Raw genomic sequence first — 25,080 nt, forward strand, 5'->3', positions numbered from 1 at the left:
CTGTAGACTTTAAACAAAATACGCCTTTCCAGAGACCAGCACACAAACTCACGCACGCCTCTGCCCTGATCGCCCGCGCATGCCTCACGCCTCAGCCCATGACCAGAGAAAGAGCGAAAGCGGCAAAGCGAAGGGGACGAGCCGCCTCCCTGCCCGCCAATTCGGCGCACGGGACGACGACTCCGAAGTTTCGCGGACTCTACCGAGGGCCCGGCAGCTCCTTTTCAGGAATTCCGCCAGGTCGGGCTTCTGGCTCTCCTCCGCCTGAAGGCTTTTACACGCCCTGTGCGATCACGCTCGCCTAAAGAAAGGCCAGCTCCACAAACGTGATGGACAAAAGCCCCAAAAGCGAAAGGAATGGCCCCGCTCCCTCCTGCTACTCCACTGACCCAGCTCCGAGGGAGGGAGGACGGACCGAGAGAGGGAAAGCCACCCGCTGCTCCAACCTGGAGCGGAACAGCCCGCCGCCAGCGGCGCACGCAGTAGGTTCACCCCAAGGGACAAGGGACTCTCAGCGACCGCAGGGCCTTTTCTTCTCCCCTCTACCTCGCCCTCCTCCTTTGCCACCGGAAACTACGTCCTCCCCGGCACGTCTGCCCCATGGCGAAAAGCCCCAAAGACAGCTTGGCGACTTCGCCACGGACAGGCTATTTTACGGCGAAGGCGCCCCGCCGCCAGGGTGCTAAATGCTGCCCGTGGAGCCTGAGACCCATAGCTAGGTGCCTGCGCAGCGTGGGCGGGAGGATGAAGAAAAAGGAACTCTGGCGAGAAAGTAAGCCGGCGTGGTAGGTGAAAGCGGCGGCAAGTGGTGCTTTCACGGCCGCGGAGGCACGAATGGAGTAAAACCCGGCCGTGGCCAGAGTGGGAGCTGTAAAGAAGAGCACGGAAGGAAGGCAACAAAAGCCCGCTCCTTCGAGCCGGAGTTGAACCAGCGACCTAAGGATAGCCAGGAAAGGAAGCCTACAGTCCTCCGCTCTACCAGCTGAGCTATCGAAGGAAAGCAGGCGGGACGGGCCGCCCGAGTGACTCAAGGGATCGGGGAGGCAGACGCGCCACTGGCACTAACTGCTAAGTACAGGCTTGCCGGTGCCCCGCCCCCTCACAGCAGGAAGACGCACGCAGCTGCCCGGCTTGCTGGCCAAGCTCCCTCCTCTACCCACCCTTCAAAGAGCCTACGGGAAGCCCGCACGCGCGTGCCCCTCCAAGCCTCCCCAACAGCCACCGCACGCGGACAACGCCGCAAGGGAAGAACGCAACGCCGGGCCCACGACGTTACCCCTGCCTGCTAGCCGGGAGCCTCAGCCTCCCGCTCACCCGCAAGGGAGCCCGGCTCGTCTCCACACCCCGCAGCGCACCGCTGGCAGCCCGGCCCCGATTCCCACCCACGATACGGACGAAGGGGCAACGGAAAACAACGCCCCACGCCGGAGCCTCCTGCCTGGCTAGAAAGGGGCCTTTTCAGCCATGACCTTTGCGCAGTCCATTTCCCTTCGCCTTCCTCTAGGACTGACACATTCCGCCTGACTCGGCCTCCCCCGTCCACCTCAGGAAGAACACACGCCAAGAGCCTCGCAAAGTTAAGAATTCCTGCGCGGGAAGCTGCAGCTTTCGCTCCCTCGGGACAAAAGGCTCCCCCCGAAGCTGCGAGCGCTCCTTTCTGCCCCGGCGCAAACGGACGGGGCGCGGGCGAGCCAGGGCCGCTTGGAGGATGCGGGCGTCGATCCCGCTGCCTCTCGCATGCGAAGCGAGCGCTCTACCCTTTGAGCTAATCCCCCGTGCCCGGAGGGGCCCTCTCCCACGCCCCCTCATCCCAACACACCGCGAAAACCCTCCGGGGCGTTCTTGACTCCACTAAAAAAAAATTACCCTTACGCTGCCACAGCACCTTGCGAAGGACCTCCACTCCGCAAGGAAGCGGGACACAGGAAACTACGCAACTCCACTCTCTGTAGACTTTAAACAAAATACGCCTTTCCAGAGACCAGCACACAAACTCACGCACGCCTCTGCCCTGATCGCCCGCGCATGCCTCACGCCTCAGCCCATGACCAGAGAAAGAGCGAAAGCGGCAAAGCGAAGGGGACGAGCCGCCTCCCTGCCCGCCAATTCGGCGCACGGGACGACGACTCCGAAGTTTCGCGGACTCTACCGAGGGCCCGGCAGCTCCTTTTCAGGAATTCCGCCAGGTCGGGCTTCTGGCTCTCCTCCGCCTGAAGGCTTTTACACGCCCTGTGCGATCACGCTCGCCTAAAGAAAGGCCAGCTCCACAAACGTGATGGACAAAAGCCCCAAAAGCGAAAGGAATGGCCCCGCTCCCTCCTGCTACTCCACTGACCCAGCTCCGAGGGAGGGAGGACGGACCGAGAGAGGGAAAGCCACCCGCTGCTCCAACCTGGAGCGGAACAGCCCGCCGCCAGCGGCGCACGCAGTAGGTTCACCCCAAGGGACAAGGGACTCTCAGCGACCGCAGGGCCTTTTCTTCTCCCCTCTACCTCGCCCTCCTCCTTTGCCACCGGAAACTACGTCCTCCCCGGCACGTCTGCCCCATGGCGAAAAGCCCCAAAGACAGCTTGGCGACTTCGCCACGGACAGGCTATTTTACGGCGAAGGCGCCCCGCCGCCAGGGTGCTAAATGCTGCCCGTGGAGCCTGAGACCCATAGCTAGGTGCCTGCGCAGCGTGGGCGGGAGGATGAAGAAAAAGGAACTCTGGCGAGAAAGTAAGCCGGCGTGGTAGGTGAAAGCGGCGGCAAGTGGTGCTTTCACGGCCGCGGAGGCACGAATGGAGTAAAACCCGGCCGTGGCCAGAGTGGGAGCTGTAAAGAAGAGCACGGAAGGAAGGCAACAAAAGCCCGCTCCTTCGAGCCGGAGTTGAACCAGCGACCTAAGGATAGCCAGGAAAGGAAGCCTACAGTCCTCCGCTCTACCAGCTGAGCTATCGAAGGAAAGCAGGCGGGACGGGCCGCCCGAGTGACTCAAGGGATCGGGGAGGCAGACGCGCCACTGGCACTAACTGCTAAGTACAGGCTTGCCGGTGCCCCGCCCCCTCACAGCAGGAAGACGCACGCAGCTGCCCGGCTTGCTGGCCAAGCTCCCTCCTCTACCCACCCTTCAAAGAGCCTACGGGAAGCCCGCACGCGCGTGCCCCTCCAAGCCTCCCCAACAGCCACCGCACGCGGACAACGCCGCAAGGGAAGAACGCAACGCCGGGCCCACGACGTTACCCCTGCCTGCTAGCCGGGAGCCTCAGCCTCCCGCTCACCCGCAAGGGAGCCCGGCTCGTCTCCACACCCCGCAGCGCACCGCTGGCAGCCCGGCCCCGATTCCCACCCACGATACGGACGAAGGGGCAACGGAAAACAACGCCCCACGCCGGAGCCTCCTGCCTGGCTAGAAAGGGGCCTTTTCAGCCACGACCTTTGCGCAGTCCATTTCCCTTCGCCTTCCTCTAGGACTGACACATTCCGCCTGACTCGGCCTCCCCCGTCCACCTCAGGAAGAACACACGCCAAGAGCCTCGCAAAGTTAAGAATTCCTGCGCGGGAAGCTGCAGCTTTCGCTCCCTCGGGACAAAAGGCTCCCCCCGAAGCCGCGAGCGCTCCTTTCTGCCCGGGCGCAAACGGACGGGGCGCGGGCGAGCCAGGGCCGCTTGGAGGATGCGGGCGTCGATCCCGCTGCCTCTCGCATGCGAAGCGAGCGCTCTACCCTTTGAGCTAATCCCCCGTGCCCGGAGGGGCCCTCTCCCACGCCCCCTCATCCCAACACACCGCGAAAACCCTCCGGGGCGTTCTTGACTCCACTAAAAAAAAATTACCCTTACGCTGCCACAGCACCTCGCGAAGGACCTCCACTCCGCAAGGAAGCGGGACACAGGAAACTACGCAACTCCACTCTCTGTAGACTTTAAACAAAATACTCCTTTCCAGAGACCAGCACACAAACTCACGCACGCCTCTGCCCTGATCGCCCGCGCATGCCTCACGCCTCAGCCCATGACCAGAGAAAGAGCGAAAGCGGCAAAGCGAAGGGGACGAGCCGCCTCCCTGCCCGCCAATTCGGCGCACGGGACGACGACTCCGAAGTTTCGCGGACTCTACCGAGGGCCCGGCAGCTCCTTTTCAGGAATTCCGCCAGGTCGGGCTTCTGGCTCTCCTCCGCCTGAAGGCTTTTACACGCCCTGTGCGATCACGCTCGCCTAAAGAAAGGCCAGCTCCACAAACGTGATGGACAAAAGCCCCAAAAGCGAAAGGAATGGCCCCGCTCCCTCCTGCTACTCCACTGACCCAGCTCCGAGGGAGGGAGGACGGACCGAGAGAGGGAAAGCCACCCGCTGCTCCAACCTGGAGCGGAACAGCCCGCCGCCAGCGGCGCACGCAGTAGGTTCACCCCAAGGGACAAGGGACTCTCAGCGACCGCAGGGCCTTTTCTTCTCCCCTCTACCTCGCCCTCCTCCTTTGCCACCGGAAACTACGTCCTCCCCGGCACGTCTGCCCCATGGCGAAAAGCCCCAAAGACAGCTTGGCGACTTCGCCACGGACAGGCTATTTTACGGCGAAGGCGCCCCGCCGCCAGGGTGCTAAATGCTGCCCGTGGAGCCTGAGACCCATAGCTAGGTGCCTGCGCAGCGTGGGCGGGAGGATGAAGAAAAAGGAACTCTGGCGAGAAAGTAAGCCGGCGTGGTAGGTGAAAGCGGCGGCAAGTGGTGCTTTCACGGCCGCGGAGGCACGAATGGAGTAAAACCCGGCCGTGGCCAGAGTGGGAGCTGTAAAGAAGAGCACGGAAGGAAGGCAACAAAAGCCCGCTCCTTCGAGCCGGAGTTGAACCAGCGACCTAAGGATAGCCAGGAAAGGAAGCCTACAGTCCTCCGCTCTACCAGCTGAGCTATCGAAGGAAAGCAGGTGGGACGGGCCGCCCGAGTGACTCAAGGGATCGGGGAGGCAGACGCGCCACTGGCACTAACTGCTAAGTACAGGCTTGCCGGTGCCCCGCCCCCTCACAGCAGGAAGACGCACGCAGCTGCCCGGCTTGCTGGCCAAGCTCCCTCCTCTACCCACCCTTCAAAGAGCCTACGGGAAGCCCGCACGCGCGTGCCCCTCCAAGCCTCCCCAACAGCCACCGCACGCGGACAACGCCGCAAGGGAAGAACGCAACGCCGGGCCCACGACGTTACCCCTGCCTGCTAGCCGGGAGCCTCAGCCTCCCGCTCACCCGCAAGGGAGCCCGGCTCGTCTCCACACCCCGCAGCGCACCGCTGGCAGCCCGGCCCCGATTCCCACCCACGATACGGACGAAGGGGCAACGGAAAACAACGCCCCACGCCGGAGCCTCCTGCCTGGCTAGAAAGGGGCCTTTTCAGCCATGACCTTTGCGCAGTCCATTTCCCTTCGCCTTCCTCTAGGACTGACACATTCCGCCTGACTCGGCCTCCCCCGTCCACCTCAGGAAGAACACACGCCAAGAGCCTCGCAAAGTTAAGAATTCCTGCGCGGGAAGCTGCAGCTTTCGCTCCCTCGGGACAAAAGGCTCCCCCCGAGCGCTCCTTTCTGCCCGGGCGCAAACGGACGGGGCGCGGGCGAGCCAGGGCCGCTTGGAGGATGCGGGCGTCGATCCCGCTGCCTCTCGCATGCGAAGCGAGCGCTCTACCCTTTGAGCTAATCCCCCGTGCCCGGAGGGGCCCTCTCCCACGCCCCCTCATCCCAACACACCGCGAAAACCCTCCGGGGCGTTCTTGACTCCACTAAAAAAAAATTACCCTTACGCTGCCACAGCACCTCGCGAAGGACCTCCACTCCGCAAGGAAGCGGGACACAGGAAACTACGCAACTCCACTCTCTGTAGACTTTAAACAAAATACGCCTTTCCAGAGACCAGCACACAAACTCACGCACGCCTCTGCCCTGATCGCCCGCGCATGCCTCACGCCTCAGCCCATGACCAGAGAAAGAGCGAAAGCGGCAAAGCGAAGGGGACGAGCCGCCTCCCTGCCCGCCAATTCGGCGCACGGGACGACGACTCCGAAGTTTCGCGGACTCTACCGAGGGCCCGGCAGCTCCTTTTCAGGAATTCCGCCAGGTCGGGCTTCTGGCTCTCCTCCGCCTGAAGGCTTTTACACGCCCTGTGCGATCACGCTCGCCTAAAGAAAGGCCAGCTCCACAAACGTGATGGACAAAAGCCCCAAAAGCGAAAGGAATGGCCCCGCTCCCTCCTGCTACTCCACTGACCCAGCTCCGAGGGAGGGAGGACGGACCGAGAGAGGGAAAGCCACCCGCTGCTCCAACCTGGAGCGGAACAGCCCGCCGCCAGCGGCGCACGCAGTAGGTTCACCCCAAGGGACAAGGGACTCTCAGCGACCGCAGGGCCTTTTCTTCTCCCCTCTACCTCGCCCTCCTCCTTTGCCACCGGAAACTACGTCCTCCCCGGCACGTCTGCCCCATGGCGAAAAGCCCCAAAGACAGCTTGGCGACTTCGCCACGGACAGGCTATTTTACGGCGAAGGCGCCCCGCCGCCAGGGTGCTAAATGCTGCCCGTGGAGCCTGAGACCCATAGCTAGGTGCCTGCGCAGCGTGGGCGGGAGGATGAAGAAAAAGGAACTCTGGCGAGAAAGTAAGCCGGCGTGGTAGGTGAAAGCGGCGGCAAGTGGTGCTTTCACGGCCGCGGAGGCACGAATGGAGTAAAACCCGGCCGTGGCCAGAGTGGGAGCTGTAAAGAAGAGCACGGAAGGAAGGCAACAAAAGCCCGCTCCTTCGAGCCGGAGTTGAACCAGCGACCTAAGGATAGCCAGGAAAGGAAGCCTACAGTCCTCCGCTCTACCAGCTGAGCTATCGAAGGAAAGCAGGCGGGACGGGCCGCCCGAGTGACTCAAGGGATCGGGGAGGCAGACGCGCCACTGGCACTAACTGCTAAGTACAGGCTTGCCGGTGCCCCGCCCCCTCACAGCAGGAAGACGCACGCAGCTGCCCGGCTTGCTGGCCAAGCTCCCTCCTCTACCCACCCTTCAAAGAGCCTACGGGAAGCCCGCACGCGCGTGCCCCTCCAAGCCTCCCCAACAGCCACCGCACGCGGACAACGCCGCAAGGGAAGAACGCAACGCCGGGCCCACGACGTTACCCCTGCCTGCTAGCCGGGAGCCTCAGCCTCCCGCTCACCCGCAAGGGAGCCCGGCTCGTCTCCACACCCCGCAGCGCACCGCTGGCAGCCCGGCCCCGATTCCCACCCACGATACGGACGAAGGGGCAACGGAAAACAACGCCCCACGCCGGAGCCTCCTGCCTGGCTAGAAAGGGGCCTTTTCAGCCATGACCTTTGCGCAGTCCATTTCCCTTCGCCTTCCTCTAGGACTGACACATTCCGCCTGACTCGGCCTCCCCCGTCCACCTCAGGAAGAACACACGCCAAGAGCCTCGCAAAGTTAAGAATTCCTGCGCGGGAAGCTGCAGCTTTCGCTCCCTCGGGACAAAAGGCTCCCCCCGAAGCCGCGAGCGCTCCTTTCTCCCCGGGCGCAAACGGACGGGGCGCGGGCGAGCCAGGGCCGCTTGGAGGATGCGGGCGTCGATCCCGCTGCCTCTCGCATGCAAAGCGAGCGCTCTACCCTTTGAGCTAATCCCCCGTGCCCGGAGGGGCCCTCTCCCACGCCCCCTCATCCCAACACACCGCGAAAACCCTCCGGGGCGTTCTTGACTCCACTAAAAAAAAATTACCCTTACGCTGCCACAGCACCTCGCGAAGGACCTCCACTCCGCAAGGAAGCGGGACACAGGAAACTACGCAACTCCACTCTCTGTAGACTTTAAACAAAATACGCCTTTCCAGAGACCAGCACACAAACTCACGCACGCCTCTGCCCTGATCGCCCGCGCATGCCTCACGCCTCAGCCCATGACCAGAGAAAGAGCGAAAGCGGCAAAGCGAAGGGGACGAGCCGCCTCCCTGCCCGCCAATTCGGCGCACGGGACGACGACTCCGAAGTTTCGCGGACTCTACCGAGGGCCCGGCAGCTCCTTTTCAGGAATTCCGCCAGGTCGGGCTTCTGGCTCTCCTCCGCCTGAAGGCTTTTACACGCCCTGTGCGATCACGCTCGCCTAAAGAAAGGCCAGCTCCACAAACGTGATGGACAAAAGCCCCAAAAGCGAAAGGAATGGCCCCGCTCCCTCCTGCTACTCCACTGACCCAGCTCCGAGGGAGGGAGGACGGACCGAGAGAGGGAAAGCCACCCGCTGCTCCAACCTGGAGCGGAACAGCCCGCCGCCAGCGGCGCACGCAGTAGGTTCACCCCAAGGGACAAGGGACTCTCAGCGACCGCAGGGCCTTTTCTTCTCCCCTCTACCTCGCCCTCCTCCTTTGCCACCGGAAACTACGTCCTCCCCGGCACGTCTGCCCCATGGCGAAAAGCCCCAAAGACAGCTTGGCGACTTCGCCACGGACAGGCTATTTTACGGCGAAGGCGCCCCGCCGCCAGGGTGCTAAATGCTGCCCGTGGAGCCTGAGACCCATAGCTAGGTGCCTGCGCAGCGTGGGCGGGAGGATGAAGAAAAAGGAACTCTGGCGAGAAAGTAAGCCGGCGTGGTAGGTGAAAGCGGCGGCAAGTGGTGCTTTCACGGCCGCGGAGGCACGAATGGAGTAAAACCCGGCCGTGGCCAGAGTGGGAGCTGTAAAGAAGAGCACGGAAGGAAGGCAACAAAAGCCCGCTCCTTCGAGCCGGAGTTGAACCAGCGACCTAAGGATAGCCAGGAAAGGAAGCCTACAGTCCTCCGCTCTACCAGCTGAGCTATCGAAGGAAAGCAGGCGGGACGGGCCGCCCGAGTGACTCAAGGGATCGGGGAGGCAGACGCGCCACTGGCACTAACTGCTAAGTACAGGCTTGCCGGTGCCCCGCCCCCTCACAGCAGGAAGACGCACGCAGCTGCCCGGCTTGCTGGCCAAGCTCCCTCCTCTACCCACCCTTCAAAGAGCCTACGGGAAGCCCGCACGCGCGTGCCCCTCCAAGCCTCCCCAACAGCCACCGCACGCGGACAACGCCGCAAGGGAAGAACGCAACGCCGGGCCCACGACGTTACCCCTGCCTGCTAGCCGGGAGCCTCAGCCTCCCGCTCACCCGCAAGGGAGCCCGGCTCGTCTCCACACCCCGCAGCGCACCGCTGGCAGCCCGGCCCCGATTCCCACCCACGATACGGACGAAGGGGCAACGGAAAACAACGCCCCACGCCGGAGCCTCCTGCCTGGCTAGAAAGGGGCCTTTTCAGCCATGACCTTTGCGCAGTCCATTTCCCTTCGCCTTCCTCTAGGACTGACACATTCCGCCTGACTCGGCCTCCCCCGTCCACCTCAGGAAGAACACACGCCAAGAGCCTCGCAAAGTTAAGAATTCCTGCGCGGGAAGCTGCAGCTTTCGCTCCCTCGGGACAAAAGGCTCCCCCCGAGCGCTCCTTTCTGCCCGGGCGCAAACGGACGGGGTGCGGGCGAGCCAGGGCCGCTTGGAGGATGCGGGCGTCGATCCCGCTGCCTCTCGCATGCGAAGCGAGCGCTCTACCCTTTGAGCTAATCCCCCGTGCCCGGAGGGGCCCTCTCCCACGCCCCCTCATCCCAACACACCGCGAAAACCCTCCGGGGCGTTCTTGACTCCACTAAAAAAAAATTACCCTTACGCTGCCACAGCACCTCGCGAAGGACCTCCACTCCGCAAGGAAGCGGGACACAGGAAACTACGCAACTCCACTCTCTGTAGACTTTAAACAAAATACGCCTTTCCAGAGACCAGCACACAAACTCACGCACGCCTCTGCCCTGATCGCCCGCGCATGCCTCACGCCTCAGCCCATGACCAGAGAAAGAGCGAAAGCGGCAAAGCGAAGGGGACGAGCCGCCTCCCTGCCCGCCAATTCGGCGCACGGGACGACGACTCCGAAGTTTCGCGGACTCTACCGAGGGCCCGGCAGCTCCTTTTCAGGAATTCCGCCAGGTCGGGCTTCTGGCTCTCCTCCGCCTGAAGGCTTTTACACGCCCTGTGCGATCACGCTCGCCTAAAGAAAGGCCAGCTCCACAAACGTGATGGACAAAAGCCCCAAAAGCGAAAGGAATGGCCCCGCTCCCTCCTGCTACTCCACTGACCCAGCTCCGAGGGAGGGAGGACGGACCGAGAGAGGGAAAGCCACCCGCTGCTCCAACCTGGAGCGGAACAGCCCGCCGCCAGCGGCGCACGCAGTAGGTTCACCCCAAGGGACAAGGGACTCTCAGCGACCGCAGGGCCTTTTCTTCTCCCCTCTACCTCGCCCTCCTCCTTTGCCACCGGAAACTACGTCCTCCCCAGCACGTCTGCCCCATGGCGAAAAGCCCCAAAGACAGCTTGGCGACTTCGCCACGGACAGGCTATTTTACGGCGAAGGCGCCCCGCCGCCAGGGTGCTAAATGCTGCCCGTGGAGCCTGAGACCCATAGCTAGGTGCCTGCGCAGCGTGGGCGGGAGGATGAAGAAAAAGGAACTCTGGCGAGAAAGTAAGCCGGCGTGGTAGGTGAAAGCGGCGGCAAGTGGTGCTTTCACGGCCGCAGAGGCACGAATGGAGTAAAACCCGGCCGTGGCCAGAGTGGGAGCTGTAAAGAAGAGCACGGAAGGAAGGCAACAAAAGCCCGCTCCTTCGAGCCGGAGTTGAACCAGCGACCTAAGGATAGCCAGGAAAGGAAGCCTACAGTCCTCCGCTCTACCAGCTGAGCTATCGAAGGAAAGCAGGCGGGACGGGCCGCCCGAGTGACTCAAGGGATCGGGGAGGCAGACGCGCCACTGGCACTAACTGCTAAGTACAGGCTTGCCGGTGCCCCGCCCCCTCACAGCAGGAAGACGCACGCAGCTGCCCGGCTTGCTGGCCAAGCTCCCTCCTCTACCCACCCTTCAAAGAGCCTACGGGAAGCCCGCACGCGCGTGCCCCTCCAAGCCTCCCCAACAGCCACCGCACGCGGACAACGCCGCAAGGGAAGAACGCAACGCCGGGCCCACGACGTTACCCCTGCCTGCTAGCCGGGAGCCTCAGCCTCCCGCTCACCCGCAAGGGAGCCCGGCTCGTCTCCACACCCCGCAGCGCACCGCTGGCAGCCCGGCCCCGATTCCCACCCACAATACGGACGAAGGGGCAACGGAAAACAACGCCCCACGCCGGAGCCTCCTGCCTGGCTAGAAAGGGGCCTTTTCAGCCATGACCTTTGCGCAGTCCATTTCCCTTCGCCTTCCTCTAGGACTGACACATTCCGCCTGACTCGGCCTCCCCCGTCCACCTCAGGAAGAACACACGCCAAGAGCCTCGCAAAGTTAAGAATTCCTGCGCGGGAAGCTGCAGCTTTCGCTCCCTCGGGACAAAAGGCTCCCCCCGAAGCCGCGAGCGCTCCTTTCTGCCCGGGCGCAAACGGACGGGGCGCGGGCGAGCCAGGGCCGCTTGGAGGATGCGGGCGTCGATCCCGCTGCCTCTCGCATGCGAAGCGAGCGCTCTACCCTTTGAGCTAATCCCCCGTGCCCGGAGGGGCCCTCTCCCACGCCCCCTCATCCCAACACACCGCGAAAACCCTCCGGGGCGTTCTTGACTCCACTAAAAAAAAATTACCCTTACGCTGCCACAGCACCTCGCGAAGGACCTCCACTCCGCAAGGAAGCGGGACACAGGAAACTACGCAACTCCACTCTCTGTAGACTTTAAACAAAATACGCCTTTCCAGAGACCAGCACACAAACTCACGCACGCCTCTGCCCTGATCGCCCGCGCATGCCTCACGCCTCAGCCCATGACCAGAGAAAGAGCGAAAGCGGCAAAGCGAAGGGGACGAGCCGCCTCCCTGCCCGCCAATTCGGCGCACGGGACGACGACTCCGAAGTTTCGCGGACTCTACCGAGGGCCCGGCAGCTCCTTTTCAGGAATTCTGCCAGGTCGGGCTTCTGGCTCTCCTCCGCCTGAAGGCTTTTACACGCCCTGTGCGATCACGCTCGCCTAAAGAAAGGCCAGCTCCACAAACGTGATGGACAAAAGCCCCAAAAGCGAAAGGAATGGCCCCGCTCCCTCCTGCTACTCCACTGACCCAGCTCCGAGGGAGGGAGGACGGACCGAGAGAGGGAAAGCCACCCGCTGCTCCAACCTGGAGCGGAACAGCCCGCCGCCAGCGGCGCACGCAGTAGGTTCACCCCAAGGGACAAGGGACTCTCAGCGACCGCAGGGCCTTTTCTTCTCCCCTCTACCTCGCCCTCCTCCTTTGCCACCGGAAACTACGTCCTCCCCGGCACGTCTGCCCCATGGCGAAAAGCCCCAAAGACAGCTTGGCGACTTCGCCACGGACAGGCTATTTTACGGCGAAGGCGCCCCGCCGCCAGGGTGCTAAATGCTGCCCGTGGAGCCTGAGACCCATAGCTAGGTGCCTGCGCAGCGTGGGCGGGAGGATGAAGAAAAAGGAACTCTGGCGAGAAAGTAAGCCGGCGTGGTAGGTGAAAGCGGCGGCAAGTGGTGCTTTCACGGCCGCGGAGGCACGAATGGAGTAAAACCCGGCCGTGGCCAGAGTGGGAGCTGTAAAGAAGAGCACGGAAGGAAGGCAACAAAAGCCCGCTCCTTCGAGCCGGAGTTGAACCAGCGACCTAAGGATAGCCAGGAAAGGAAGCCTACAGTCCTCCGCTCTACCAGCTGAGCTATCGAAGGAAAGCAGGCAGGACGGGCCGCCCGAGTGACTCAAGGGATCGGGGAGGCAGACGCGCCACTGGCACTAACTGCTAAGTACAGGCTTGCCGGTGCCCCGCCCCCTCACAGCAGGAAGACGCACGCAGCTGCCCGGCTTGCTGGCCAAGCTCCCTCCTCTACCCACCCTTCAAAGAGCCTACGGGAAGCCCGCACGCGCGTGCCCCTCCAAGCCTCCCCAACAGCCACCGCACGCCGCAAGGGAAGAACGCAACGCCGGGCCCACGACGTTACCCCTGCCTGCTAGCCGGGAGCCTCAGCCTCCCGCTCACCCGCAAGGGAGCCCGGCTCGTCTCCACACCCCGCAGCGCACCGCTGGCAGCCCGGCCCCGATTCCCACCCACGATACGGACGAAGGGGCAACGGAAAACAACGCCCCACGCCGGAGCCTCCTGCCTGGCTAGAAAGGGGCCTTTTCAGCCATGACCTTTGCGCAGTCCATTTCCCTTCGCCTTCCTCTAGGACTGACACATTCCGCCTGACTCGGCCTCCCCCGTCCACCTCAGGAAGAACACACGCCAAGAGCCTCGCAAAGTTAAGAATTCCTGCGCGGGAAGCTGCAGCTTTCGCTCCCTCGGGACAAAAGGCTCCCCCCGAGCGCTCCTTTCTGCCCAGGCGCAAACGGACGGGGCGCGGGCGAGCCAGGGCCGCTTGGAGGATGCGGGCGTCGATCCCGCTGCCTCTCGCATGCGAAGCGAGCGCTCTACCCTTTGAGCTAATCCCCCGTGCCCGGAGGGGCCCTCTCCCACGCCCCCTCATCCCAACACACCGCGAAAACCCTCCGGGGCGTTCTTGACTCCACTAAAAAAAAATTACCCTTACGCTGCCACAGCACCTCGCGAAGGACCTCCACTCCGCAAGGAAGCGGGACACAGGAAACTACGCAACTCCACTCTCTGTAGACTTTAAACAAAATACGCCTTTCCAGAGACCAGCACACAAACTCACGCACGCCTCTGCCCTGATCGCCCGCGCATGCCTCACGCCTCAGCCCATGACCAGAGAAAGAGCGAAAGCGGCAAAGCGAAGGGGACGAGCCGCCTCCCTGCCCGCCAATTCGGCGCACGGGACGACGACTCCGAAGTTTCGCGGACTCTACCGAGGGCCCGGCAGCTCCTTTTCAGGAATTCCGCCAGGTCGGGCTTCTGGCTCTCCTCCGCCTGAAGGCTTTTACACGCCCTGTGCGATCACGCTCGCCTAAAGAAAGGCCAGCTCCACAAACGTGATGGACAAAAGCCCCAAAAGCGAAAGGAATGGCCCCGCTCCCTCCTGCTACTCCACTGACCCAGCTCCGAGGGAGGGAGGACGGACCGAGAGAGGGAAAGCCACCCGCTGCTCCAACCTGGAGCGGAACAGCCCGCCGCCAGCGGCGCACGCAGTAGGTTCACCCCAAGGGACAAGGGACTCTCAGCGACCGCAGGGCCTTTTCTTCTCCCCTCTACCTCGCCCTCCTCCTTTGCCACCGGAAACTACGTCCTCCCCGGCACGTCTGCCCCATGGCGAAAAGCCCCAAAGACAGCTTGGCGACTTCGCCACGGACAGGCTATTTTACGGCGAAGGCGCCCCGCCGCCAGGGTGCTAAATGCTGCCCGTGGAGCCTGAGACCCATAGCTAGGTGCCTGCGCAGCGTGGGCGGGAGGATGAAGAAAAAGGAACTCTGGCGAGAAAGTAAGCCGGCGTGGTAGGTGAAAGCGGCGGCAAGTGGTGCTTTCACGGCCGCGGAGGCACGAATGGAGTAAAACCCGGCCGTGGCCAGAGTGGGAGCTGTAAAGAAGAGCACGGAAGGAAGGCAACAAAAGCCCGCTCCTTCGAGCCGGAGTTGAACCAGCGACCTAAGGATAGCCAGGAAAGGAAGCCTACAGTCCTCCGCTCTACCAGCTGAGCTATCGAAGGAAAGCAGGCGGGACGGGCCGCCCGAGTGACTCAAGGGATCGGGGAGGCAGACGCGCCACTGGCACTAACTGCTAAGTACAGGCTTGCCGGTGCCCCGCCCCCTCACAGCAGGAAGACGCACGCAGCTGCCCGGCTTGCTGGCCAAGCTCCCTCCTCTACCCACCCTTCAAAGAGCCTACGGGAAGCCCGCACGCGCGTGCCCCTCCAAGCCTCCCCAACAGCCACCGCACGCGGACAACGCCGCAAGGGAAGAACGCAACGCCGGGCCCACGACGTTACCCCTGCCTGCTAGCCGGGAGCCTCAGCCTCCCGCTCACCCGCAAGGGAGCCCGGCTCGTCTCCACACCCCGCAGCGCACCGCTGGCAGCCCGGCCCCGATTCCCACCCACGATACGGACGAAGGGGCAACGGAAAACAACGCCCCACGCCGGAGCCTCCTGCCTGGCTAGAAAGGGGCCTTTTCAGCCATGACCTTTGCGCAGTCCATTTCCCTTCGCCTTCCTCTAGGACTGACACATTCCGCCTGACTCGGCCTCCCCCGTCCACCTCAGGAAGAACACACGCCAAGAGCCTCGCAAAGTTAAGAATTCCTGCGCGGGAAGCTGCAGCTTTCGCTCCCTCGGGACAAAAGGCTCCCCCCGAAGCCGCGAGCGCTCCTTTCTGCCCGGGCGCAAACGGACGGGGCGCGGGCGAGCCAGGGCCGCTTGGAGGATGCGGGCGTCGATCCCGCTGCCTCTCGCATGCGAAGCGAGCGCTCTACCCTTTGAGCTAATCCCCCGTGCCCGGAGGGGCCCTCTCCCACGCCCCCTCATCCCAACACACCGCGAAAACCCTCCGGGGCGTTCTTGACTCCACTAAAAAAAAATTACCCTTACGCTGCCACAGCACCTCGCGAAGGACCTCCACTCCGCAAGGAAGCGGGACACAGGAAACTACGCAACTCCACTCTCTGTAGACTTTAAACAAAATACGCCTTTCCAGAGACCAGCACACAAACTCACGCACGCCTCTGCCCTGATCGCCCGCGCATGCCTCACGCCTCAGCCCATGACCAGAGAAAGAGCGAAAGCGGCAAAGCGAAGGGGACGAGCCGCCTCCCTGCCCGCCAATTCGGCGCACGGGACGACGACTCCGAAGTTTCGCGGACTCTACCGAGGGCCCGGCAGCTCCTTTTCAGGAATTCCGCCAGGTCGGGCTTCTGGCTCTCCTCCGCCTGAAGGCTTTTACACGCCCTGTGCGATCACGCTCGCCTAAAGAAAGGCCAGCTCCACAAACGTGATGGACAAAAGCCCCAAAAGCGAAAGGAATGGCCCCGCTCCCTCCTGCTACTCCACTGACCCAGCTCCGAGGGAGGGAGGACGGACCGAGAGAGGGAAAGCCACCCGCTGCTCCAACCTGGAGCGGAACAGCCCGCCGCCAGCGGCGCACGCAGTAGGTTCACCCCAAGGGACAAGGGACTCTCAGCGACCGCAGGGCCTTTTCTTCTCCCCTCTACCTCGCCCTCCTCCTTTGCCACCGGAAACTACGTCCTCCCCGGCACGTCTGCCCCATGGCGAAAAGCCCCAAAGACAGCTTGGCGACTTCGCCACGGACAGGCTATTTTACGGCGAAGGCGCCCCGCCGCCAGGGTGCTAAATGCTGCCCGTGGAGCCTGAGACCCATAGCTAGGTGCCTGCGCAGCGTGGGCGGGAGGATGAAGAAAAAGGAACTCTGGCGAGAAAGTAAGCCGGCGTGGTAGGTGAAAGCGGCGGCAAGTGGTGCTTTCACGGCCGCGGAGGCACGAATGGAGTAAAACCCGGCCGTGGCCAGAGTGGGAGCTGTAAAGAAGAGCACGGAAGGAAGGCAACAAAAGCCCGCTCCTTCGAGCCGGAGTTGAACCAGCGACCTAAGGATAGCCAGGAAAGGAAGCCTACAGTCCTCCGCTCTACCAGCTGAGCTATCGAAGGAAAGCAGGCGGGACGGGCCGCCCGAGTGACTCAAGGGATCGGGGAGGCAGACGCGCCACTGGCACTAACTGCTAAGTACAGGCTTGCCGGTGCCCCGCCCCCTCACAGCAGGAAGACGCACGCAGCTGCCCGGCTTGCTGGCCAAGCTCCCTCCTCTACCCACCCTTCAAAGAGCCTACGGGAAGCCCGCACGCGCGTGCCCCTCCAAGCCTCCCCAACAGCCACCGCACGCGGACAACGCCGCAAGGGAAGAACGCAACGCCGGGCCCACGACGTTACCCCTGCCTGCTAGCCGGGAGCCTCAGCCTCCCGCTCACCCGCAAGGGAGCCCGGCTCGTCTCCACACCCCGCAGCGCACCGCTGGCAGCCCGGCCCCGATTCCCACCCACGATACGGACGAAGGGGCAACGGAAAACAACGCCCCACGCCGGAGCCTCCTGCCTGGCTAGAAAGGGGCCTTTTCAGCCATGACCTTTGCGCAGTCCATTTCCCTTCGCCTTCCTCTAGGACTGACACATTCCGCCTGACTCGGCCTCCCCCGTCCACCTCAGGAAGAACACACGCCAAGAGCCTCGCAAAGTTAAGAATTCCTGCGCGGGAAGCTGCAGCTTTCGCTCCCTCGGGACAAAAGGCTCCCCCCGAAGCCGCGAGCGCTCCTTTCTGCCCGGGCGCAAACGGACGGGGCGCGGGCGAGCCAGGGCCGCTTGGAGGATGCGGGCGTCGATCCCGCTGCCTCTCGCATGCGAAGCGAGCGCTCTACCCTTTGAGCTAATCCCCCGTGCCCGGAGGGGCCCTCTCCCACGCCCCCTCATCCCAACACACCACGAAAACCCTCCGGGGCGTTCTTGACTCCACTAAAAAAAAATTACCCTTACGCTGCCACAGCACCTCGCGAAGGACCTCCACTCCGCAAGGAAGCGGGACACAGGAAACTACGCAACTCCACTCTCTGTAGACTTTAAACAAAATACGCCTTTCCAGAGACCAGCACACAAACTCACGCACGCCTCTGCCCTGATCGCCCGCGCATGCCTCACGCCTCAGCCCATGACCAGAGAAAGAGCGAAAGCGGCAAAGCGAAGGGGACGAGCCGCCTCCCTGCCCGCCAATTCGGCGCACGGGACGACGACTCCGAAGTTTCGCGGACTCTACCGAGGGCCCGGCAGCTCCTTTTCAGGAATTCCGCCAGGTCGGGCTTCTGGCTCTCCTCCGCCTGAAGGCTTTTACACGCCCTGTGCGATCACGCTCGCCTAAAGAAAGGCCAGCTCCACAAACGTGATGGACAAAAGCCCCAAAAGCGAAAGGAATGGCCCCGCTCCCTCCTGCTACTCCACTGACCCAGCTCCGAGGGAGGGAGGACGGACCGAGAGAGGGAAAGCCACCCGCTGCTCCAACCTGGAGCGGAACAGCCCGCCGCCAGCGGCGCACGCAGTAGGTTCACCCCAAGGGACAAGGGACTCTCAGCGACCGCAGGGCCTTTTCTTCTCCCCTCTACCTCGCCCTCCTCCTTTGCCACCGGAAACTACGTCCTCCCCGGCACGTCTGCCCCATGGCGAAAAGCCCCAAAGACAGCTTGGCGACTTCGCCACGGACAGGCTATTTTACGGCGAAGGCGCCCCGCCGCCAGGGTGCTAAATGCTGCCCGTGGAGCCTGAGACCCATAGCTAGGTGCCTGCGCAGCGTGGGCGGGAGGATGAAGAAAAAGGAACTCTGGCGAGAAAGTAAGCCGGCGTGGTAGGTGAAAGCGGCGGCAAGTGGTGCTTTCACGGCCGCGGAGGCACGAATGGAGTAAAACCCGGCCGTGGCCAGAGTGGGAGCTGTAAAGAAGAGCACGGAAGGAAGGCAACAAAAGCCCGCTCCTTCGAGCCGGAGTTGAACCAGCGACCTAAGGATAGCCAGGAAAGGAAGCCTACAGTCCTCCGCTCTACCAGCTGAGCTATCGAAGGAAAGCAGGCAGGACGGGCCGCCCGAGTGACTCAAGGGATCGGGGAGGCAGACGCGCCACTGGCACTAACTGCTAAGTACAGGCTTGCCGGTGCCCCGCCCCCTCACAGCAGGAAGACGCACGCAGCTGCCCGGCTTGCTGGCCAAGCTCCCTCCTCTACCCACCCTTCAAAGAGCCTACGGGAAGCCCGCACGCGCGTGCCCCTCCAAGCCTCCCCAACAGCCACCGCACGCGGACAACGCCGCAAGGGAAGAACGCAACGCCGGGCCCACGACGTTACCCCTGCCTGCTAGCCGGGAGCCTCAGCCTCCCGCTCACCCGCAAGGGAGCCCGGCTCGTCTCCACACCCCGCAGCGCACCGCTGGCAGCCCGGCCCCGATTCCCACCCACGATACGGACGAAGGGGCAACGGAAAACAACGCCCCACGCCGGAGCCTCCTGCCTGGCTAGAAAGGGGCCTTTTCAGCCATGACCTTTGCGCAGTCCATTTCCCTTCGCCTTCCTCTAGGACTGACACATTCCGCCTGACTCGGCCTCCCCCGTCCACCTCAGGAAGAACACACGCCAAGAGCCTCGCAAAGTTAAGAATTCCTGCGCGGGAAGCTGCAGCTTTCGCTCCCTCGGGACAAAAGGCTCCCCCCGAGCGCTCCTTTCTGCCCAGGCGCAAACGGACGGGGCGCGGGCGAGCCAGGGCCGCTTGGAGGATGCGGGCGTCGATCCCGCTGCCTCTCGCATGCGAAGCGAGCGCTCTACCCTTTGAGCTAATCCCCCGTGCCCGGAGGGGCCCTCTCCCACGCCCCCTCATCCCAACACACCGCGAAAACCCTCCGGGGCGTTCTTGACTCCACTAAAAAAAAATTACCCTTACGCTGCCACAGCACCTCGCGAAGGACCTCCACTCCGCAAGGAAGCGGGACACAGGAAACTACGCAACTCCACTCTCTGTAGACTTTAAACAAAATACGCCTTTCCAGAGACCAGCACACAAACTCACGCACGCCTCTGCCCTGATCGCCCGCGCATGCCTCACGCCTCAGCCCATGACCAGAGAAAGAGCGAAAGCGGCAAAGCGAAGGGGACGAGCCGCCTCCCTGCCCGCCAATTCGGCGCACGGGACGACGACTCCGAAGTTTCGCGGACTCTACCGAGGGCCCGGCAGCTCCTTTTCAGGAATTCCGCCAGGTCGGGCTTCTGGCTCTCCTCCGCCTGAAGGCTTTTACACGCCCTGTGCGATCACGCTCGCCTAAAGAAAGGCCAGCTCCACAAACGTGATGGACAAAAGCCCCAAAAGCGAAAGGAATGGCCCCGCTCCCTCCTGCTACTCCACTGACCCAGCTCCGAGGGAGGGAGGACGGACCGAGAGAGGGAAAGCCACCCGCTGCTCCAACCTGGAGCGGAACAGCCCGCCGCCAGCGGCGCACGCAGTAGGTTCACCCCAAGGGACAAGGGACTCTCAGCGACCGCAGGGCCTTTTCTTCTCCCCTCTACCTCGCCCTCCTCCTTTGCCACCGGAAACTACGTCCTCCCCGGCACGTCTGCCCCATGGCGAAAAGCCCCAAAGACAGCTTGGCGACTTCGCCACGGACAGGCTATTTTACGGCGAAGGCGCCCCGCCGCCAGGGTGCTAAATGCTGCCCGTGGAGCCTGAGACCCATAGCTAGGTGCCTGCGCAGCGTGGGCGGGAGGATGAAGAAAAAGGAACTCTGGCGAGAAAGTAAGCCGGCGTGGTAGGTGAAAGCGGCGGCAAGTGGTGCTTTCACGGCCGCGGAGGCACGAATGGAGTAAAACCCGGCCGTGGCCAGAGTGGGAGCTGTAAAGAAGAGCACGGAAGGAAGGCAACAAAAGCCCGCTCCTTCGAGCCGGAGTTGAACCAGCGACCTAAGGATAGCCAGGAAAGGAAGCCTACAGTCCTCCGCTCTACCAGCTGAGCTATCGAAGGAAAGCAGGCGGGACGGGCCGCCCGAGTGACTCAAGGGATCGGGGAGGCAGACGCGCCACTGGCACTAACTGCTAAGTACAGGCTTGCCGGTGCCCCGCCCCCTCACAGCAGGAAGACGCACGCAGCTGCCCGGCTTGCTGGCCAAGCTCCCTCCTCTACCCACCCTTCAAAGAGCCTACGGGAAGCCCGCACGCGCGTGCCCCTCCAAGCCTCCCCAACAGCCACCGCACGCGGACAACGCCGCAAGGGAAGAACGCAACGCCGGGCCCACGACGTTACCCCTGCCTGCTAGCCGGGAGCCTCAGCCTCCCGCTCACCCGCAAGGGAGCCCGGCTCGTCTCCACACCCCGCAGCGCACCGCTGGCAGCCCGGCCCCGATTCCCACCCACGATACGGACGAAGGGGCAACGGAAAACAACGCCCCACGCCGGAGCCTCCTGCCTGGCTAGAAAGGGGCCTTTTCAGCCATGACCTTTGCGCAGTCCATTTCCCTTCGCCTTCCTCTAGGACTGACACATTCCGCCTGACTCGGCCTCCCCCGTCCACCTCAGGAAGAACACACGCCAAGAGCCTCGCAAAGTTAAGAATTCCTGCGCGGGAAGCTGCAGCTTTCGCTCCCTCGGGACAAAAGGCTCCCCCCGAAGCCGCGAGCGCTCCTTTCTGCCCGGGCGCAAACGGACGGGGCGCGGGCGAGCCAGGGCCGCTTGGAGGATGCGGGCGTCGATCCCGCTGCCTCTCGCATGCGAAGCGAGCGCTCTACCCTTTGAGCTAATCCCCCGTGCCCGGAGGGGCCCTCTCCCACGCCCCCTCATCCCAACACACCGCGAAAACCCTCCGGGGCGTTCTTGACTCCACTAAAAAAAAATTACCCTTACGCTGCCACAGCACCTCGCGAAGGACCTCCACTCCGCAAGGAAGCGGGACACAGGAAACTACGCAACTCCACTCTCTGTAGACTTTAAACAAAATACGCCTTTCCAGAGACCAGCACACAAACTCACGCACGCCTCTGCCCTGATCGCCCGCGCATGCCTCACGCCTCAGCCCATGACCAGAGAAAGAGCGAAAGCGGCAAAGCGAAGGGGACGAGCCGCCTCCCTGCCCGCCAATTCGGCGCACGGGACGACGACTCCGAAGTTTCGCGGACTCTACCGAGGGCCCGGCAGCTCCTTTTCAGGAATTCCGCCAGGTCGGGCTTCTGGCTCTCCTCCGCCTGAAGCCTTTTACACGCCCTGTGCGATCACGCTCGCCTAAAGAAAGGCCAGCTCCACAAACGTGATGGACAAAAGCCCCAAAAGCGAAAGGAATGGCCCCGCTCCCTCCTGCTACTCCACTGACCCAGCTCCGAGGGAGGGAGGACGGACCGAGAGAGGGAAAGCCACCCGCTGCTCCAACCTGGAGCGGAATAGCCCGCCGCCAGCGGCGCACGCAGTAGGTTCACCCCAAGGGACAAGGGACTCTCAGCGACCGCAGGGCCTTTTCTTCTCCCCTCTACCTCGCCCTCCTCCTTTGCCACCGGAAACTACGTCCTCCCCGGCACGTCTGCCCCATGGCGAAAAGCCCCAAAGACAGCTTGGCGACTTCGCCACGGACAGGCTATTTTACGGCGAAGGCGCCCCGCCGCCAGGGTGCTAAATGCTGCCCGTGGAGCCTGAGACCCATAGCTAGGTGCCTGCGCAGCGTGGGCGGGAGGATGAAGAAAAAGGAACTCTGGCGAGAAAGTAAGCCGGCGTGGTAGGTGAAAGCGGCGGCAAGTGGTGCTTTCACGGCCGCGGAGGCACGAATGGAGTAAAACCCGGCCGTGGCCAGAGTGGGAGCTGTAAAGAAGAGCACGGAAGGAAGGCAACAAAAGCCCGCTCCTTCGAGCCGGAGTTGAACCAGCGACCTAAGGATAGCCAGGAAAGGAAGCCTACAGTCCTCCGCTCTACCAGCTGAGCTATCGAAGGAAAGCAGGCGGGATGGGCCGCCCGAGTGACTCAAGGGATCGGGGAGGCAGACGCGCCACTGGCACTAACTGCTAAGTACAGGCTTGCCGGTGCCCCGCCCCCTCACAGCAGGAAGACGCACGCAGCTGCCCGGCTTGCTGGCCAAGCTCCCTCCTCTACCCACCATTCAAAGAGCCTACGGGAAGCCCGCACGCGCGTGCCCCTCCAAGCCTCCCCAACAGCCACCGCACGCGGACAACGCCGCAAGGGAAGAACGCAACGCCGGGCCCACGACGTTACCCCTGCCTGCTAGCCGGGAGCCTCAGCCTCCCGCTCACCCGCAAGGGAGCCCGGCTCGTCTCCACACCCCGCAGCGCACCGCTGGCAGCCCGGCCCCGATTCCCACCCACGATACGGACGAAGGGGCAACGGAAAACAACGCCCCACGCCGGAGCCTCCTGCCTGGCTAGAAAGGGGCCTTTTCAGCCATGACCTTTGCGCAGTCCATTTCCCTTCGCCTTCCTCTAGGACTGACACATTCCGCCTGACTCGGCCTCCCCCGTCCACCTCAGGAAGAACACACGCCAAGAGCCTCGCAAAGTTAAGAATTCCTGCGCGGGAAGCTGCAGCTTTCGCTCCCTCGGGACAAAAGGCTCCCCCCGAAGCCGCGAGCGCTCCTTTCTGCCCGGGCGCAAACGGACGGGGCGCGGGCGAGCCAGGGCCGCTTGGAGGATGCGGGCGTCGATCCCGCTGCCTCTCGCATGCGAAGCGAGCGCTCTACCCTTTGAGCTAATCCCCCGTGCCCGGAGGGGCCCTCTCCCACGCCCCCTCATCCCAACACACCGCGAAAACCCTCCGGGGCGTTCTTGACTCCACTAAAAAAAAATTACCCTTACGCTGCCACAGCACCTCGCGAAGGACCTCCACTCCGCAAGGAAGCGGGACACAGGAAACTACGCAACTCCACTCTCTGTAGACTTTAAACAAAATACGCCTTTCCAGAGACCAGCACACAAACTCACGCACGCCTCTGCCCTGATCGCCCGCGCATGCCTCACGCCTCAGCCCATGACCAGAGAAAGAGCGAAAGCGGCAAAGCGAAGGGGACGAGCCGCCTCCCTGCCCGCCAATTCGGCGCACGGGACGACGACTCCGAAGTTTCGCGGACTCTACCGAGGGCCCGGCAGCTCCTTTTCAGGAATTCCGCCAGGTCGGGCTTCTGGCTCTCCTCCGCCTGAAGCCTTTTACACGCCCTGTGCGATCACGCTCGCCTAAAGAAAGGCCAGCTCCACAAACGTGATGGACAAAAGCCCCAAAAGCGAAAGGAATGGCCCCGCTCCCTCCTGCTACTCCACTGACCCAGCTCCGAGGGAGGGAGGACGGACCGAGAGAGGGAAAGCCACCCGCTGCTCCAACCTGGAGCGGAACAGCCCGCCGCCAGCGGCGCACGCAGTAGGTTCACCCCAAGGGACAAGGGACTCTCAGCGACCGCAGGGCCTTTTCTTCTCCCCTCTACCTCGCCCTCCTCCTTTGCCACCGGAAACTACGTCCTCCCCGGCACGTCTGCCCCATGGCGAAAAGCCCCAAAGACAGCTTGGCGACTTCGCCACGGACAGGCTATTTTACGGCGAAGGCGCCCCGCCGCCAGGGTGCTAAATGCTGCCCGTGGAGCCTGAGACCCATAGCTAGGTGCCTGCGCAGCGTGGGCGGGAGGATGAAGAAAAAGGAACTCTGGCGAGAAAGTAAGCCGGCGTGGTAGGTGAAAGCGGCGGCAAGTGGTGCTTTCACGGCCGCGGAGGCACGAATGGAGTAAAACCCGGCCGTGGCCAGAGTGGGAGCTGTAAAGAAGAGCACGGAAGGAAGGCAACAAAAGCCCGCTCCTTCGAGCCGGAGTTGAACCAGCGACCTAAGGATAGCCAGGAAAGGAAGCCTACAGTCCTCCGCTCTACCAGCTGAGCTATCGAAGGAAAGCAGGCGGGACGGGCCGCCCGAGTGACTCAAGGGATCGGGGAGGCAGACGCGCCACTGGCACTAACTGCTAAGTACAGGCTTGCCGGTGCCCCGCCCCCTCACAGCAGGAAGACGCACGCAGCTGCCCGGCTTGCTGGCCAAGCTCCCTCCTCTACCCACCCTTCAAAGAGCCTACGGGAAGCCCGCACGCGCGTGCCCCTCCAAGCCTCCCCAACAGCCACCGCACGCGGACAACGCCGCAAGGGAAGAACGCAACGCCGGGCCCACGACGTTACCCCTGCCTGCTAGCCGGGAGCCTCAGCCTCCCGCTCACCCGCAAGGGAGCCCGGCTCGTCTCCACACCCCGCAGCGCACCGCTGGCAGCCCGGCCCCGATTCCCACCCACGATACGGACGAAGGGGCAACGGAAAACAACGCCCCACGCCGGAGCCTCCTGCCTGGCTAGAAAGGGGCCTTTTCAGCCATGACCTTTGCGCAGTCCATTTCCCTTCGCCTTCCTCTAGGACTGACACATTCCGCCTGACTCGGCCTCCCCCGTCCACCTCAGGAAGAACACACGCCAAGAGCCTCGCAAAGTTAAGAATTCCTGCGCGGGAAGCTGCAGCTTTCGCTCCCTCGGGACAAAAGGCTCCCCCCGAAGCCGCAAGCGCTCCTTTCTGCCCGGGCGCAAACGGACGGGGCGCGGGCAAGCCAGGGCAGCTTGGAGGATGCGGGCGTCGATCCCGCTGCCTCTCGCATGCGAAGCGAGCGCTCTACCCTTTGAGCTAA

At 63.3% G+C, this 25,080-nt stretch overlaps 13 non-coding genes across 13 annotated transcripts; all 13 read right to left on the reverse strand.

Annotated features, from left to right (window-relative positions):
• Nucleotides 1-908: 908 nt before the first annotated feature.
• Nucleotides 909-997, reverse strand: TRNAY-GUA (transfer RNA tyrosine (anticodon GUA)). Its single transcript is given in 2 exon segments — nt 909-944; nt 961-997. It is a non-coding gene; the product is annotated as a tRNA-Tyr (tRNA).
• A 1,857-nt stretch (nt 998-2,854) lies between these two features.
• Nucleotides 2,855-2,943, reverse strand: TRNAY-GUA (transfer RNA tyrosine (anticodon GUA)). Its single transcript is given in 2 exon segments — nt 2,855-2,890; nt 2,907-2,943. It is a non-coding gene; the product is annotated as a tRNA-Tyr (tRNA).
• Nucleotides 2,944-4,800: 1,857 nt separating this feature from the next.
• TRNAY-GUA (transfer RNA tyrosine (anticodon GUA)) lies at nt 4,801-4,889 on the reverse strand. The gene is given in 2 exon segments: nt 4,801-4,836; nt 4,853-4,889. It is a non-coding gene; the product is annotated as a tRNA-Tyr (tRNA).
• Nucleotides 4,890-6,738: 1,849 nt separating this feature from the next.
• Nucleotides 6,739-6,827, reverse strand: TRNAY-GUA (transfer RNA tyrosine (anticodon GUA)). Its single transcript is given in 2 exon segments — nt 6,739-6,774; nt 6,791-6,827. It is a non-coding gene; the product is annotated as a tRNA-Tyr (tRNA).
• Nucleotides 6,828-8,684: 1,857 nt separating this feature from the next.
• Nucleotides 8,685-8,773, reverse strand: TRNAY-GUA (transfer RNA tyrosine (anticodon GUA)). The gene is given in 2 exon segments: nt 8,685-8,720; nt 8,737-8,773. It is a non-coding gene; the product is annotated as a tRNA-Tyr (tRNA).
• A 1,849-nt stretch (nt 8,774-10,622) lies between these two features.
• TRNAY-GUA (transfer RNA tyrosine (anticodon GUA)) lies at nt 10,623-10,711 on the reverse strand. The gene is given in 2 exon segments: nt 10,623-10,658; nt 10,675-10,711. It is a non-coding gene; the product is annotated as a tRNA-Tyr (tRNA).
• Nucleotides 10,712-12,568: 1,857 nt separating this feature from the next.
• On the reverse strand, nt 12,569-12,657 carry TRNAY-GUA (transfer RNA tyrosine (anticodon GUA)). Its single transcript is given in 2 exon segments — nt 12,569-12,604; nt 12,621-12,657. It is a non-coding gene; the product is annotated as a tRNA-Tyr (tRNA).
• Nucleotides 12,658-14,497: 1,840 nt separating this feature from the next.
• TRNAY-GUA (transfer RNA tyrosine (anticodon GUA)) lies at nt 14,498-14,586 on the reverse strand. The gene is given in 2 exon segments: nt 14,498-14,533; nt 14,550-14,586. It is a non-coding gene; the product is annotated as a tRNA-Tyr (tRNA).
• Nucleotides 14,587-16,443: 1,857 nt separating this feature from the next.
• TRNAY-GUA (transfer RNA tyrosine (anticodon GUA)) lies at nt 16,444-16,532 on the reverse strand. The gene is given in 2 exon segments: nt 16,444-16,479; nt 16,496-16,532. It is a non-coding gene; the product is annotated as a tRNA-Tyr (tRNA).
• A 1,857-nt stretch (nt 16,533-18,389) lies between these two features.
• On the reverse strand, nt 18,390-18,478 carry TRNAY-GUA (transfer RNA tyrosine (anticodon GUA)). The gene is given in 2 exon segments: nt 18,390-18,425; nt 18,442-18,478. It is a non-coding gene; the product is annotated as a tRNA-Tyr (tRNA).
• A 1,849-nt stretch (nt 18,479-20,327) lies between these two features.
• TRNAY-GUA (transfer RNA tyrosine (anticodon GUA)) lies at nt 20,328-20,416 on the reverse strand. Its single transcript is given in 2 exon segments — nt 20,328-20,363; nt 20,380-20,416. It is a non-coding gene; the product is annotated as a tRNA-Tyr (tRNA).
• Nucleotides 20,417-22,273: 1,857 nt separating this feature from the next.
• On the reverse strand, nt 22,274-22,362 carry TRNAY-GUA (transfer RNA tyrosine (anticodon GUA)). Its single transcript is given in 2 exon segments — nt 22,274-22,309; nt 22,326-22,362. It is a non-coding gene; the product is annotated as a tRNA-Tyr (tRNA).
• A 1,857-nt stretch (nt 22,363-24,219) lies between these two features.
• On the reverse strand, nt 24,220-24,308 carry TRNAY-GUA (transfer RNA tyrosine (anticodon GUA)). Its single transcript is given in 2 exon segments — nt 24,220-24,255; nt 24,272-24,308. It is a non-coding gene; the product is annotated as a tRNA-Tyr (tRNA).
• Between the last annotated feature and the right edge of the window lie 772 nt (nt 24,309-25,080).

The sequence above is a fragment of the Pelodiscus sinensis genome, chromosome 2 (genome assembly GCF_049634645.1).
Source record: "Pelodiscus sinensis isolate JC-2024 chromosome 2, ASM4963464v1, whole genome shotgun sequence".
NCBI classification, from domain to species: domain Eukaryota; kingdom Metazoa; phylum Chordata; order Testudines; family Trionychidae; genus Pelodiscus; species Pelodiscus sinensis.